The 13,037-nt window shown below is 37.4% G+C and overlaps 1 long non-coding RNA gene across 1 annotated transcript; it reads right to left on the bottom strand.

Moving 5' to 3' along the window:
• Positions 1-292: 292 nt before the first annotated feature.
• Positions 293-12,139, bottom strand: LOC115653689. Its single transcript, XR_004000982.1, has 4 exons — positions 12,101-12,139; positions 11,154-11,309; positions 10,442-10,534; positions 293-1,855 (listed from the first exon to the last, which is right to left on the bottom strand). It is a non-coding gene; the product is annotated as an uncharacterized LOC115653689 (long non-coding RNA).
• Positions 12,140-13,037: the final 898 nt, after the last annotated feature.

Here is a 13,037-nt window from a genome sequence, read left to right as displayed (position 1 = left end):
TGTCTTATTACTATTATTGCAAATAAATTAATAAATACTAAATAATGAGTTAATACCATGAATATTTATTGTGTGTATTAGAAATTCATATTCCCAAATGAGTTTTGTTTAGTTTGTGTTTTCCTAAAACTATGACCATTGAGGTCAGTAGAAGCTGAACACCTCTACAGGACCACCCAGACGATTCAGGGGGCCTGGGGCAAAGCAATTTTGAGGGCCCCTTCCATAAAAAAAAGTTGCAATACTATAGAATACTATATTTTCGTGGGGGCCCCTGTGGGGCCTGGGGCAAATTGCCCCACTTGCCCCCCTCCCTTCTGGGCAGCCTTGCACCTCTAAAAGCAGACCATTTAGATGCCCAAATATGGATTTAGGTGCCCAAATTCAAAAGTGTTGACTCATAATGTTTAGATTTTGCAGTCCCTGCTTCAAAGAACTGAACTTTTTCCATACTAGGGACAGATTTTGAAAATAGAATTATCATTTCTTTTGGAACAGGATGTATTTCTGGCCTCTCCATATTGTCATTGCCTGTTTTATTTATTTAGTTTAAGAAAAAGGAATGGTTGTACTTAACAGCTCAGAATTAAAAGTTGTAACAAGAGGCCAATGTTGGCATTAAGCATATTACAGCTCTGTCTGCTGCTGAAAGATCAGCAAACTCTAGTGCAGCAGTTACAGAACATAGCCAACACAAGCTAGTATTTTGTGTACTTAAGGACATGCTCATTTTCCAAGGCACAATTTATGAATAATTTTACTCACTCCTTTATCTTTTGTGTTATGCGTATTAGTTCCTCATACATAAAGACTTAGCTCATTTATTAACCTATTTTTAATGTCCTAGTACCTCTCAGAAATATTTTCAGTCAGAAAGAGGCCATGAGTTTCATCTAACTGCATATGTTTGCCCCATTCTAAATACTTGCTTAGCCATATAAAAAAATTACTAACCACAGCATCTATTGTTGCCTATGGTAGTCCAGTACTAAGATTTAAGATTCTGGGCTTCTTTTTCTAGCTTTGCCATTGACTTCCTGGGTGACCCTGAACAAGTCACTCTTCTCTTGTATGTGCTGTATGGTAGTTCAGTGAAAACACATTACAATTATAATAATATATCAATCTCATAATTTTAAATTAAAATCAGCAAATACGAAAGTCCACATGGAAAAGAAGAAGAGAAAAGGTTTGAGTAAGCCCAGCAGTGATTACACAAATTAAAAAATAAACAAATATTTAGGTACCATTTTAAAATGAGATGAATGGGGCTGGGATCTATACAAAGTGGGGACACAAGAATGGCTGTACTGGGACAGACCCATAGTCCATCTAGGCCACTATCCTGTCTCTGACAGTGGCCAGTTCCAGAGCTTCAGGGAGATTGTACAGAAACACAGTGATTTTGGAGAGATCCAGCCCTTTCTTCCTCTCTTGGCTTCCGATACTCAGAGGTTTAGAGTCAGTCGAAGCATTGGGTTACATCCTTGACCATCTTAATTAATACCACTAAGTAGAGCTATCCTCCATGAACTAATGACATGTTACACAGGACCCATTACAACAAAAGTATGACCACCTAGTGACATAAGGTATGATAGTGATAAACTTACAAGCAAGTACCTTTGAACTGATGTCCATTAGCATGAGACTCAGAAATTTACCTAATATAATCAAACCATACATAGTTCAGGTCTTAAGAATCAATAGAGCCTGTGCAAAATCAATACAATAATGCAAAACATTAGATGACTGAAGTATGATCATTGGTGATCAGACCACTGAGTAAAGATGTTGCTGTAGTTTGAACACACTAGAGGTGATAATCATAAAGAAGCCCTTCTGAAGTCTCCCTCTGGAAGAGATTTGCAATACTTGAGCCATATGGTCATTAGTCTATATAAACAAATGATTGAGAGTACTTTGAGATTTTTCAACTTGCTCATAACTGCTAGTGTTGCCTGGAAAACTTCCAAGGTGTCAAAAAAGATATATTTTGATTTAAAAATATAATTGTATGCATTTGCTTAGGTATTTTCCCACATGCCAAATCCCTTTATTCCAAGGTTTCTGAGATGTTCTTCTTTTGGGTAGAATCTCAACTACATGATGCTGCCCCTCTAGAATGAGACATTCAGCGTCACCCATAATACAATTCTTTAGCACAGAAGCTTTGGAATGCCTGGTATTCAGCATTTATTCTTCAAATACAACACTAACATTCTGATAATTCAAGAGCATGTGTCTTTCAGATATTCCAGGTACAACTATTTAACTAATTGATTCTATTATGCAAATATGTGTAAATGGTATAATGAAGGTTAATATTTTAAGGCCTAATACAATAGAAAAGCCATATGGCTCCATGTTGTGGAAGTTTATTCACAGCCATATAACTCCCAAAAAAATTGATTTTTCACAGTAATTGGATGGAATTGTATTCTATTGGTGCTTTGATTTATAACACTCTATCATTTACATCTTTTCGTCATTTTTTGGTCATCTGAAATCACTATAAAGCTACTGTAAAGTAAGTTTTATTTGGAAGATGTTGCATTAACTATTAAAACTATAGATACATCTTTTCCAAAAAAACAATTTATGTCAATTATAACTCAGAAGATCTACTATATATCCATAATTAGAACTATTCAGAAAATGGAATTTCCATTCTATGGTATTCAGACATTTTGACATTTGTTTTTGGGCTAAATTGGAACAAAAAGTTGAAATTTCTTATGGAACAGAAATTCTGAAATGTTTCATTTCAGTAACATGAAAACTTTATAATATATAATTAAATAAAAGTCAAAGCAAAATATTTCAAAATTATCAAATTTAAAACAAGAAAGTCAAAACAATGCATTTTGACTTTTCTACCTATGAAATCTTTTTTAGAAATTGACACATTCTCATGGAAAGTTCAGATTTCAGCAAACTACACTTTCCGAAAGAAAATTGTTCTGTTGAAATTTTTTCAATTGGCTCTATCCATAACTATGTTTCAACTCTGTTGTGTTCTCTTACCTTTTGTATTTGTTGACCTCTCTTTGAATACTTTCCCTAAAAGTTGTTTGTATTGTCATGTTGTTGAATTTTTTTTAACATTAATAAAAAGTCAGTGACTAAAAGTTAAGGGTCAGATTCTCAACTGTAAATCAAAGTAGCTCCATTGACTCCAGGGGAGTTAATTAAGGCTGGATGCCTTTCTGAAAGATGGGTTTTAGTCAGTCACAAGTCATTTGGCTCAATACAAGAATAGCTGGAAGAAATTCTTTATCTGTGTTATACAGAAGGTGAGTGCATATGATCTAATGACCCTTTATGACCTACACTCTATGAATCTATGAGTTATGCTAATTTACATGAGTTGAAGAGCTGGCTTAAGTGTCTGGTTTTACTTCCCATTTTGAATTTTTTTTATATTGTTCACGTTATTTATACATTTATTTTTAACAATTCACACATTTATTTTTAACAATCACATTATTTTGATTTCCATTGATGTTTCTGTGCACAAGTGTTCCAAATCTGTCTCTGAGATAACTCTTACTAGTTTCATTCAAACATAAATTAGGTGAGTTTCAAGTGCTTTCAGGATTCATAAAGTTAGGTTTCAGACAACCCTAAAATGAACACTCATACCCATAGCATAAGGGGCAGGGTGCAGTCTCTCCACGTTGTTTCTAGTACGTAAAGTCGCTGAGGAGGGTGTCAGCCTACAAGGATGGAACCTTATACTGGTATTCAAGATGTTTAATTTAAATATATACTTTTGACCAAACATAGATCCATTTTAAGTATGGATTTCAGTATCCATTTATAGTTAGTCCTGAAACCAGGTGAAATTTTGTCATTTTAAAAGAGTTTTTGTTTTTATCCTTGAAACTCAATGCAAACTACTGTTGCAGCCCACGTAGATCAAATCTTGAACCTGCCAAGTTTCGGACAGCTCCTACATGTTAGTGGATAGGGATGATGTAACTACTGAGGGGTAAGAATATCAACACTTTGCTAGGTTTTCTAACTTGCTGTTCACCAAAATAAAGCTGTTTCTTTTAATATTTCATTTTGCAATATAAGAATTACTGCAAGTCAAGTCAGCCCAAACCAAGAAGGAGGGCCAGGAATCATTATTTCTAGCTAGCTCATACAGTAGAATGATTTCTAGAGAACTCTGTCAACAGCGGAACATTCCTAGTTACATTCTCTGCAATAAAGGGGAGGGGGGGATCTTGGTTCATTTTCTGCTGATTTGAAAACTGTCGGCTGGTAGATATTTAGCCATGCTCAACAAATAATTGACTTGAAACAGCATCATGACTTCTGAAAATGTTTTTACATTGTTCACAACTGTAAGCACAATCTCTTCTCAACATGTAAGCCTTCATGCAGAACAAAGCGGTTGCGGCTGCTGCCATTGTACCATTCAACTCTGATGTGCCAGACTTGGCGTGAGCCTCTCTCTTATCAACATCAAAGACTTGAGTAAAACAGTGTTAGTGTTGTTTGGGATTACGAGCATTGCATATAAATACACAGCTCTAATACTGTTTTAGCTTCAGCATTAGTGATGGCTCTGAGCACAGAACTCTGATCCATATCTGGATTCTGACTTTCCCTCATCCCATCCCGAAGATTTCAGAGAGTGGCTTTGAATCCAATATTTGGCTAAGAATCTTATACAGCTGGAGACAAACATGAAATTTGGAACTGGATTTCATGTACTATTCTTTTCTAACATCTGTCACAAGTGGTTCATTCTGTCTCTCTCTCATCTTCTTCCCAGGAGCTCTGGATTCTAAAGCACCTTCCCCTCCAAATGTGGAGGTGTTTGGAGCCAGGGGAATTGATTCAACTCACTACAGAGATAGAAGTAATGTGTGAAATTTAGATCCAGATCCTTGTTTGGACTCTGAATCTCTTCTAAAGATTAGGGAAATGTGGAGTAGATTTTTGCTACAGCCGCTTCTCCGATCAACAGATCAATAATTCATCTTCTCTACCTTTAATATATCACACCTTCTTGGTGTGATTTTAAACAAATAAACTCGATCTGTATCTTCTTATAAATGCTTCTGCCCTCCTAAAATGTAACAACCTGTGCAGAGAACATTGTACTGTAGTTAATAAGAAAAAATATGTTAGTGCCTAGATACCAGTGTGCTGTATACCCTAGAATTACCAGAATTGGAAAAAGCAGCCACCAATGAAATTTTTATGAGAAACTTTAGTTTTGAATTTCCCATCTCTTCTGCCCATCTTGTCTGCAAGATAAAGAGGCTGCAAGTGTCATTGATCCAACGGTTTAATACCTGGTCACTATAGTTCCCACGAGTTTCCCCACTCACAATGATTTATGTCAGTTTCTCTTTACAGGCTTCATCTTTGTTGCAGCTCCCATCCCAATGACTTAACTCAAGGATGGAGAAGAATTGTTGAGGGTCATCAGAGGGACAATAACTAGTAGAAAGTGTGACTAAATTGAGCAAAAGAAAATCTAGATTGGATATCAGGGGAAAAATTGTAGTTAGGTCTATTAGACTTAGGACTGGTCTCCCACTGGAAGTAATAGAAACACAATAAGTAGAGTCATTCAAACATTAGACTTGACAAAATACTCAAGAATATGTTGTAGGGAACAAAGCACTATTAGCTAAGGATTGACATGGTGATCTAACAGGTTTTTTTTCCAGCTCTAATTGTGTGATTCTGTATTGGCCACCAGCAAAATACCACTGCTGCATGATGAATTGCTTCTGACTTAATGCTGCTGGATAGTGCTGTACTGTATATGTGCCAGCAGGGCTTCCAGGCATATTATGTTATGGCAAATACATCAAACAATCTTGGATGCCTGAGTTTTCGCAACACTGGGCAGGGCTTTAGCCATTAAACCCCATCAAAAAGTCAATGGGTATCACATGGTTATAGTGACAGTTCCATAAACTCATCTCAGTGAATGATTTATTCAATGAATACGGTCATTTTTTGTTCTGCTTTGCTTTTCATTATTTTGTTGATGTTATTTCAAATTGTACAAAGAATTTTTTATGCCAACATACTTCTGCATATGGATTGCTCACTAACTATACGACTTGTGGAAGATCCTGGCCCCACTTAAGTTAACGTGAGTTTTGCCCTTGACTTCAATGGAGACAGCATTTCAACCTGCAACTATTGCTTGGAGTATTTGCTATTTATAATCTGCTATTCTTGCTGTGCCACTAGTTAATTAAGTCACATAGTATTGTTTCTGCTCTGTGACTGGATGAGTCCCAAACCCCCATAAATCTTTCAGGTTAGTTAAACAAACAGTTTCAGTGCAAACACTTTTACAAATACATATTTGCAGAAAAACTGAAAACATTTTCTCTTACTGTGAACTAAAGCTCACTCAATGCAAATAAAAGAGGTTGTTGTAGCAAATTCACAAACAATTTAAAGTCTGAACATTTGTCAATACTGTTAGGCAGTACTTATCCAGCTCTAGTTACAAAACCATACTTTGTTTTAGAAGCTCTGAGGATAGTAAGTTGAAATGAGAAAGATTCCTTATACAATAATAACCATTTATATTGGACCTTACTTCTTCAAAGCATATTTAAAAAAATGATCAATTAATAACAGCTATAAAACAGAGATGGTTGATTTTGAGGTAATTTACCAACACCAAGTATATTTTCAAATATACCACACAGTATCCCACTAAGGCCTAATAAAGGCTCTCTGAATGCTTGTTTCAGTCACCAAATGACAAACTTTGCTTCCAGAATCTTCTTTTTGAAATTCTATGGATGTGTCATATGCTCACTGCTTCTAGTAATCAAATGTACCATAGGCCTCAAGCTCATCAGTTCTTTGCTACATGAAGAACAATCTTTCTCGGACTTTTAGAAGCTTACTAAGTGGAGAAGGGAAAGACATGTTGCCAAGAGTCCCCCTCACCTGCTCAGATTGACAGCCAGCACTGACATTATGTTGTTCTCTAGAAGTTGTTCTTTTGAAACACAGTAATTGCTGTCAATCTATCTGCTTTTATGGCCCTCATAACAATTTCCCTTTCTCTTTCTTCTCAGTCTGTTGGAAAAATAATTTGCTTTGTCTATAGTTCATTTATTTTTATGTGTTTGTGTGACTGAGTGAGCAACAAGCTGGGGTTATGTGTTTGTGCAAATGATTTATTATGGGAAGGCCAATTATTATCATCATTTTGGTAATGCCCTAAGATCCCATTCAGGATTGGGGCTCCATTGTGTGAGGCATTGCACCTGCAGTCCCAAACCCAAACAATTTACAATATAATTTTAAACATGATCCCAAAATGGTTTTAACAAATAAAGGAGAGAAGGAGTGGGAGAGGGAAGATGGGAGAAGCAAAAATTAAATCACACAGTTACATATGTTGGTCCAGACTTATTAATATCCTCCGGCTGCTTTGACAGCACCACAGCAGTACAAGGAAGCTGTCAACCCATGTAAAAAACACAGTTAAGTTGAGTTTACGGTTGTTCTGACCAGCTCAAGCAGCTAGAGAGTATAGATGAGTATGAAACTAGATACAGACCTAAGGTAACTCTTCTGTCTGCAAACATTACCGAGAAGTTATTATTTCAATATATTATATTTGATAGAAAGATTTTTTCCATAATGAGAATTAGCAACATTTACAAGTCTAAAAATACTAACCAAAAAAACTAAGAACAAATAACCACTCTCCAAAAAGCCGCGGGACCAGCAGACTCTCCGCAGGCACGCAGCCGAAGGCAGCCTGCCCGCTGCCCTCGCGGCAACCGGCAGAGTGCCCCCCACGGCTTGCTGCCCCAGGCACGTGCTTGGCGTGCTGGTGCCTGGAGCCGCCTCTGCCCACTGCTTGCTCCTTTCCATACCCTCTCCCTTGTTGCTGGCTCTTAAGGGGAGGGGCAGAGCGGGGGGGCAGGACCACAGTACTGCTGCCAGTGGCTCCCCCACTTCCAGGGTGCTTCTAGCTCTCCTACAGCTAGAGCACAAAGGCAGCAATCCAGTGCACCTCCAAAGGGATTTGACTTGTATCTGGCATTTGCCCCCTGCATGGTCAGCCATTTTTATTTTGGGGCATCTTCCCAAGCCTCTCATATGCGTCACCCATGCCTTTGGACATTCCTACATAGTGTGCATATAGCTTCTGCTACCTCTAGTAGTTTTACACTTGAGAGAGAGAGAGTGCACACCAGTGGTAAAACTTTCTTGAGTATCCAGTGTACAGTATATTCAATACAAGACTAAATTCTATTACTTGGATACTCAAATCTTCTGAAAACTTTTTAAAATGAGTTGCATATTTCAAAATATTAGCTTTATTCCTATTCATGTTCTCAAAACCTCCTCTAGCCTAGTGCTTGGTTTCTGATTGTTTCAAATGATACCAAGGTATACAAAACCCACCTCATAACTCCAGCTTTCCCACAACAGTGCCTTAATTCTCATAGATTCATTAAAAAGTAAGCCACTGAACCCCCTAAGCCTTCTGGATGGCAAGGGAAGCAAGGGACAGTATTGTCATCTTTTAAGTCATGGGATATGCTCAGGTACTTTGGTGATATGTGCCATATAAGAAACTGGATCGATCAACTAATTATATTTGTTCACTTTAATGTTGCCCTAATGAGCAGTTATTCATCTGCACCTACATTTGACTCGGATGTACTCTGTCTGGAATTTTAGCAATCTCTTGATAGTGTTCCCTTCAAATATATCCAAGGCATAATACCCTTGTGCCACAGATGATATTTCAGTCATCTTTAGAGAGGGGTTATACTATAGATAACAATTGGGTTTGAAAAAAGTTAAAATGAAAAAAAAAATTAAATAACTGGCATGTTTGACAGAAGTTATCACCCCATTCATTTGTTAGTCAAATGTTGTCGAAAGGATGCCTTCGTGCAAAATATCAAAGTACTAACCCTATATTTTCTACAAAGTTAGATATTTACTACTTAAAATAAAAGCGGTGTCTTTCGAATACCTTATGCAGATAACTTTAGGTTATGCTGTTTTTTTATTTTATTTGATCTCATTCATAAAGGATAGAAGCTCTAAATACCTAGGCAGAACCTCACTTTTGCTTGAGCACTCCTAGAGAGTGTGAAAATGCTACAAACACAATTTGAAAATATGTAAAACCAAAAGATAATCTCTACTTCCAGTAACTCAGCGCAAAAGCATTGTTGTGTAAAAGACACATTGAAACTTAGATGATGGAATATGCATGCCTTTAAAGGTACAAAGTGCAGTCTTGACTATTGAAATCATGCGGGCCTCATACAAAGAATGACAAAGAAATATTTAGACAGCCTATGCCAGGAGCTGTTCATTTCCTGTTCCTGAGGCAGAGGCAGTAGCCAAAAATTTCCAGCCTGCTGGCCCTTATTATACATCTGCTGGTGTGTGACTGTTTAGCACACTAAATTCCTATTGACCAGTGGGTGAGTTAACATATTTGTTCCCCCTAAAGACACCAGCAGTAACAGATGTTTTAAAATGCATATTATGTTATTTTGAGATTTTTTTTGCTAATATCTTGGGAGCAATCAAGTGTAGGCTATACATATGTATTCATAAGGTAATGTAAACTTCTTTTGACAACAGAAAATAGTTGGTTCCAATCAGTAAATTGGTTTGCTTTACCAGTATTTTTATATTATATATATATTTCTTTAAATTACAATTAGAGGCAAATAAAAAAAAGTTTATTTTAAAAAATTATGTCTATTCCAGAGCACATCATTAAATTGTTTATATCTACTGTACAGTATAGTCTACTATCCTGCACAATTCGGACAGTCCTAAATAGACTTTGCAAACCATGCTATAAATATATATATATATGAGAGAAGATCTTAAACACTGAACCCAACATAATATGTGCAGGGAATGTAAGTTTTTGTTCTTGGAGAAATTTGTTAACATTACCTTCTTAGGCTATAAGTGAACTCAAGGAGTGGCAGAAGACGTCTGCTGCCTAAGAAACTCAGGAAATATAAATCAAACTATAGCTCATTCTCATCCTACAATCCAGTTAATGTCTGTTCCTTTGTATTATCTGTCTATCTGTTTCATATATTAATGCTGAATACTTATTCTCTTGCTAACTTCAGCAGATTGTGTTATAACTGTGAAATTCCATTTTTTTCAACTGGAAAAAATTCACAGATGTTTTATTAAGAATAATAGATTATGTGATTATGTTCTTTTTGCCAAAGAAAGTTGATTCTTGAAGCTGGTAAACAAGCATCTTTTTTAAAAAAGGTTACTTCTTCCCCTTTCCCCTCCCACCCCACAAAAATAAGGTTCCTAAAAATAAGTGTTTAAAACAATCCTGGTGGGTGGGTGGGGGGTGTTAATCAGGATTAACAGTTTCAAAGATTAAATGAGAGTTTTCTAGCTTGAATATCTGGCTTACATTTCAGTCTGATCTTCCTTCCAAAAAAAGCTTTGTAGTTCTTATAAAGAATAGGAAGCAACTGAGACAAAGGTATGCACCAGAAATATTTTTCTGCAAAGAAAAGAGGAGAACGGAATGGTAAAACAAACAAAGCATATAAATTAGACCTTTAAAAAATGCACATATTGTGGAAGAGCTACTTCCTACTTGGGAAAGAGAAATAACTAAAATAACACACACGCAGCTTTCACTACCTGTAGCAAGAATGACTTCAAAGAAATAGCTCGGAAGCCAAAGGTTAAAAGGAAGCACCCAATCCCATCTGTCAGAATCTGTTTTAACTTTTCAAATGGAGATATGCCACATTTACACATTTACTTTTCAGTGCATCTGGGATTCCAGAAGGAGAGGAAGCAGATATCAAGATCCTCATTATCTGTTTGTAGACACTGGGCTAAGTTAATAATCATTCTTTCATCCTTGTGATGTATATAGCAAACTCTGGATATGGTAAAAATGGCTGAATATGTTACATGATATATAAATGCTTCTGCTGATATGACCCCTAGGGAAACAAACACATCTTTTCCATTAACATTTTCAGTTCTAAGGCAAATCACACAGAAGTATTTAAACCGGATTCAAAAGTCTACACAAGTGTATACAGACTGGCATTCAAACAAAAGTCCCCACTATATAGTATATGAAAGAAAATATTTAGTTTTCTTACCATTACTAAATTCTTCCTCGGCACCTACAGTAATTAGCCATTTCTTCTAGTGCTATTTTCATGCCTTTCAGCATTTCTTACTTCATTCCTATTGTCACTCCTGTGATCACTTGCTTTACATACTGCCCAGCTGCATAGCTCTTTCCAGTGCTCAACCTGTTTGGGGGAAATTCAGACATCCTTATTCCTGGAAAAATCAAAGCATCTATTCTTCCTCTAATTTATGTAATAGTCTAGGGGTTACTGCCTTTAAAGGAAGTTTTTTAAACTTCGAAATGTGTGGTTTTTGTTTTGATTCCAAATGCAGATTGTTTACCATCTTAAAGGGAAATATATTTTATTAAGTACTTGAATAGACTTGCATTGACAGAAGAAAACTCTGACATAGATCTCTAATCACTGTGAAATAATAAAATATGTTAACAGCGGTTACCTGCCCTCACAGCAGCAATTTCAAGTAAAGCTGAACTATTTTGACTGAACTTCCATGTAACTCTGCTCCTCCAGCTCATCAAGGGCCTGATTTCTATAGCTCCTGAGAACCCACAAGTCCCACAGAAAGTATTATACACTTCTAGATATCAGGACCCAGTTCTGCTCCTTCTTCCATTAAAGACAATGGCAACATTCAATTATAATTTATTGAAATGTCTTTAACCGCTCTGGGGTTCACTGACAGTTTGTGAGCTCTGTCCATCTTTCCTCAATGAGCTAGGGCAGACTCCTGGAAATACAATCCAAATTGCAACAGTGACTCCAGGACAAAATATGCCCCAAAGCCTTCTGATTGGTGCATTGAGTTGTGCTCTGGCTGCCACCATGACAAGATAGATGTCATGATTCTGGGGCCTCGTCTAGACTAGGGGAGGAAAATCGATCTTAGATACGCAACTTCAGCTACGTGAATAACGTAGCTGAAGTCGAATATCTAAGATCGAATTACTCACCCGTCCAGACGGCGCGGGAACGATGTCTGCGGCTCTCCGTGTCGATTCCGGAACTCTGTTCGGGTTGATGGAGTTCCGGAATCGATGTAAGCGCGCTTGGGGATCGATATATCGCGTCTAGACTAGACGCGATATATCGATCCCCGAGCAATCGATTTTAACCCACCGATACGGCGGGTTAGTCTGGACGTGGGCTAAGAAAAGGAAGGACTGAGAGCAGCAGAATAAGAACAATCACTTGGAAAACAGCAGACTTTAACAAACTCAGAGAACTGGTAGGTAATGTTCCATTGGAAGAAAATATAAGGGAAATAGGGATTGAGGGGAGACAGCAGTTTCTTAAAGAGACAATATTCAAGGCACGACAGCAAGCTGTCTCAAAGCGAAGGAAAGATAAGAAGTATAGTAAGAGGGCAACATGGCTCCAGCAGGAGCTCTTTAATGACCTGGAAATCAAAAATGAATCCTATGAGAAGTGGAAATATGGACAAATTGTTAATGAGGAGTGCAAAAGAGTGGCACAAGCATGTAGGGACAAAATCAGAAAGGTTATGGCACAAAATGAATTATACCAACCAAGGGACATAAAAGGCAATAAGTAGAGGTCCTATAAATACATTAAGAGTAAGAGAAAGATGAAAGTGCAAGCCCACTACTTAGTAGGACAGGAGTGCTAATAACAGATGACATCAAGAAGGCTGAAGCTTTTAATTCAGTGGTGGGCAACCTGCGGCCCATGGGCTGCATATAACCCTTCAGAGTAATCCACTGGCAGGCTACCTGACAACTTGTTTACATTGACCATCCGCAGGTATGGCTGCCTGCAGCTCTCAGTGGCTGCAGTTCGCTGTTCTTGGCCAATGGGAGCTGTGGGAAGTGGCGGCCAGCACATCCCTGCGGTCTGCGCTGCTTCCTGCAGCTCCCATTGGCCAGGAAT

The sequence above is a fragment of the Gopherus evgoodei genome, chromosome 1 (assembly GCF_007399415.2).
Source record: "Gopherus evgoodei ecotype Sinaloan lineage chromosome 1, rGopEvg1_v1.p, whole genome shotgun sequence".
In the NCBI taxonomy this organism is placed as follows: Eukaryota; Metazoa; Chordata; order Testudines; family Testudinidae; genus Gopherus; species Gopherus evgoodei.
Note: the sequence above shows the minus strand (reverse complement) of the source record. Positions and strands in the feature narration are given on the sequence as shown.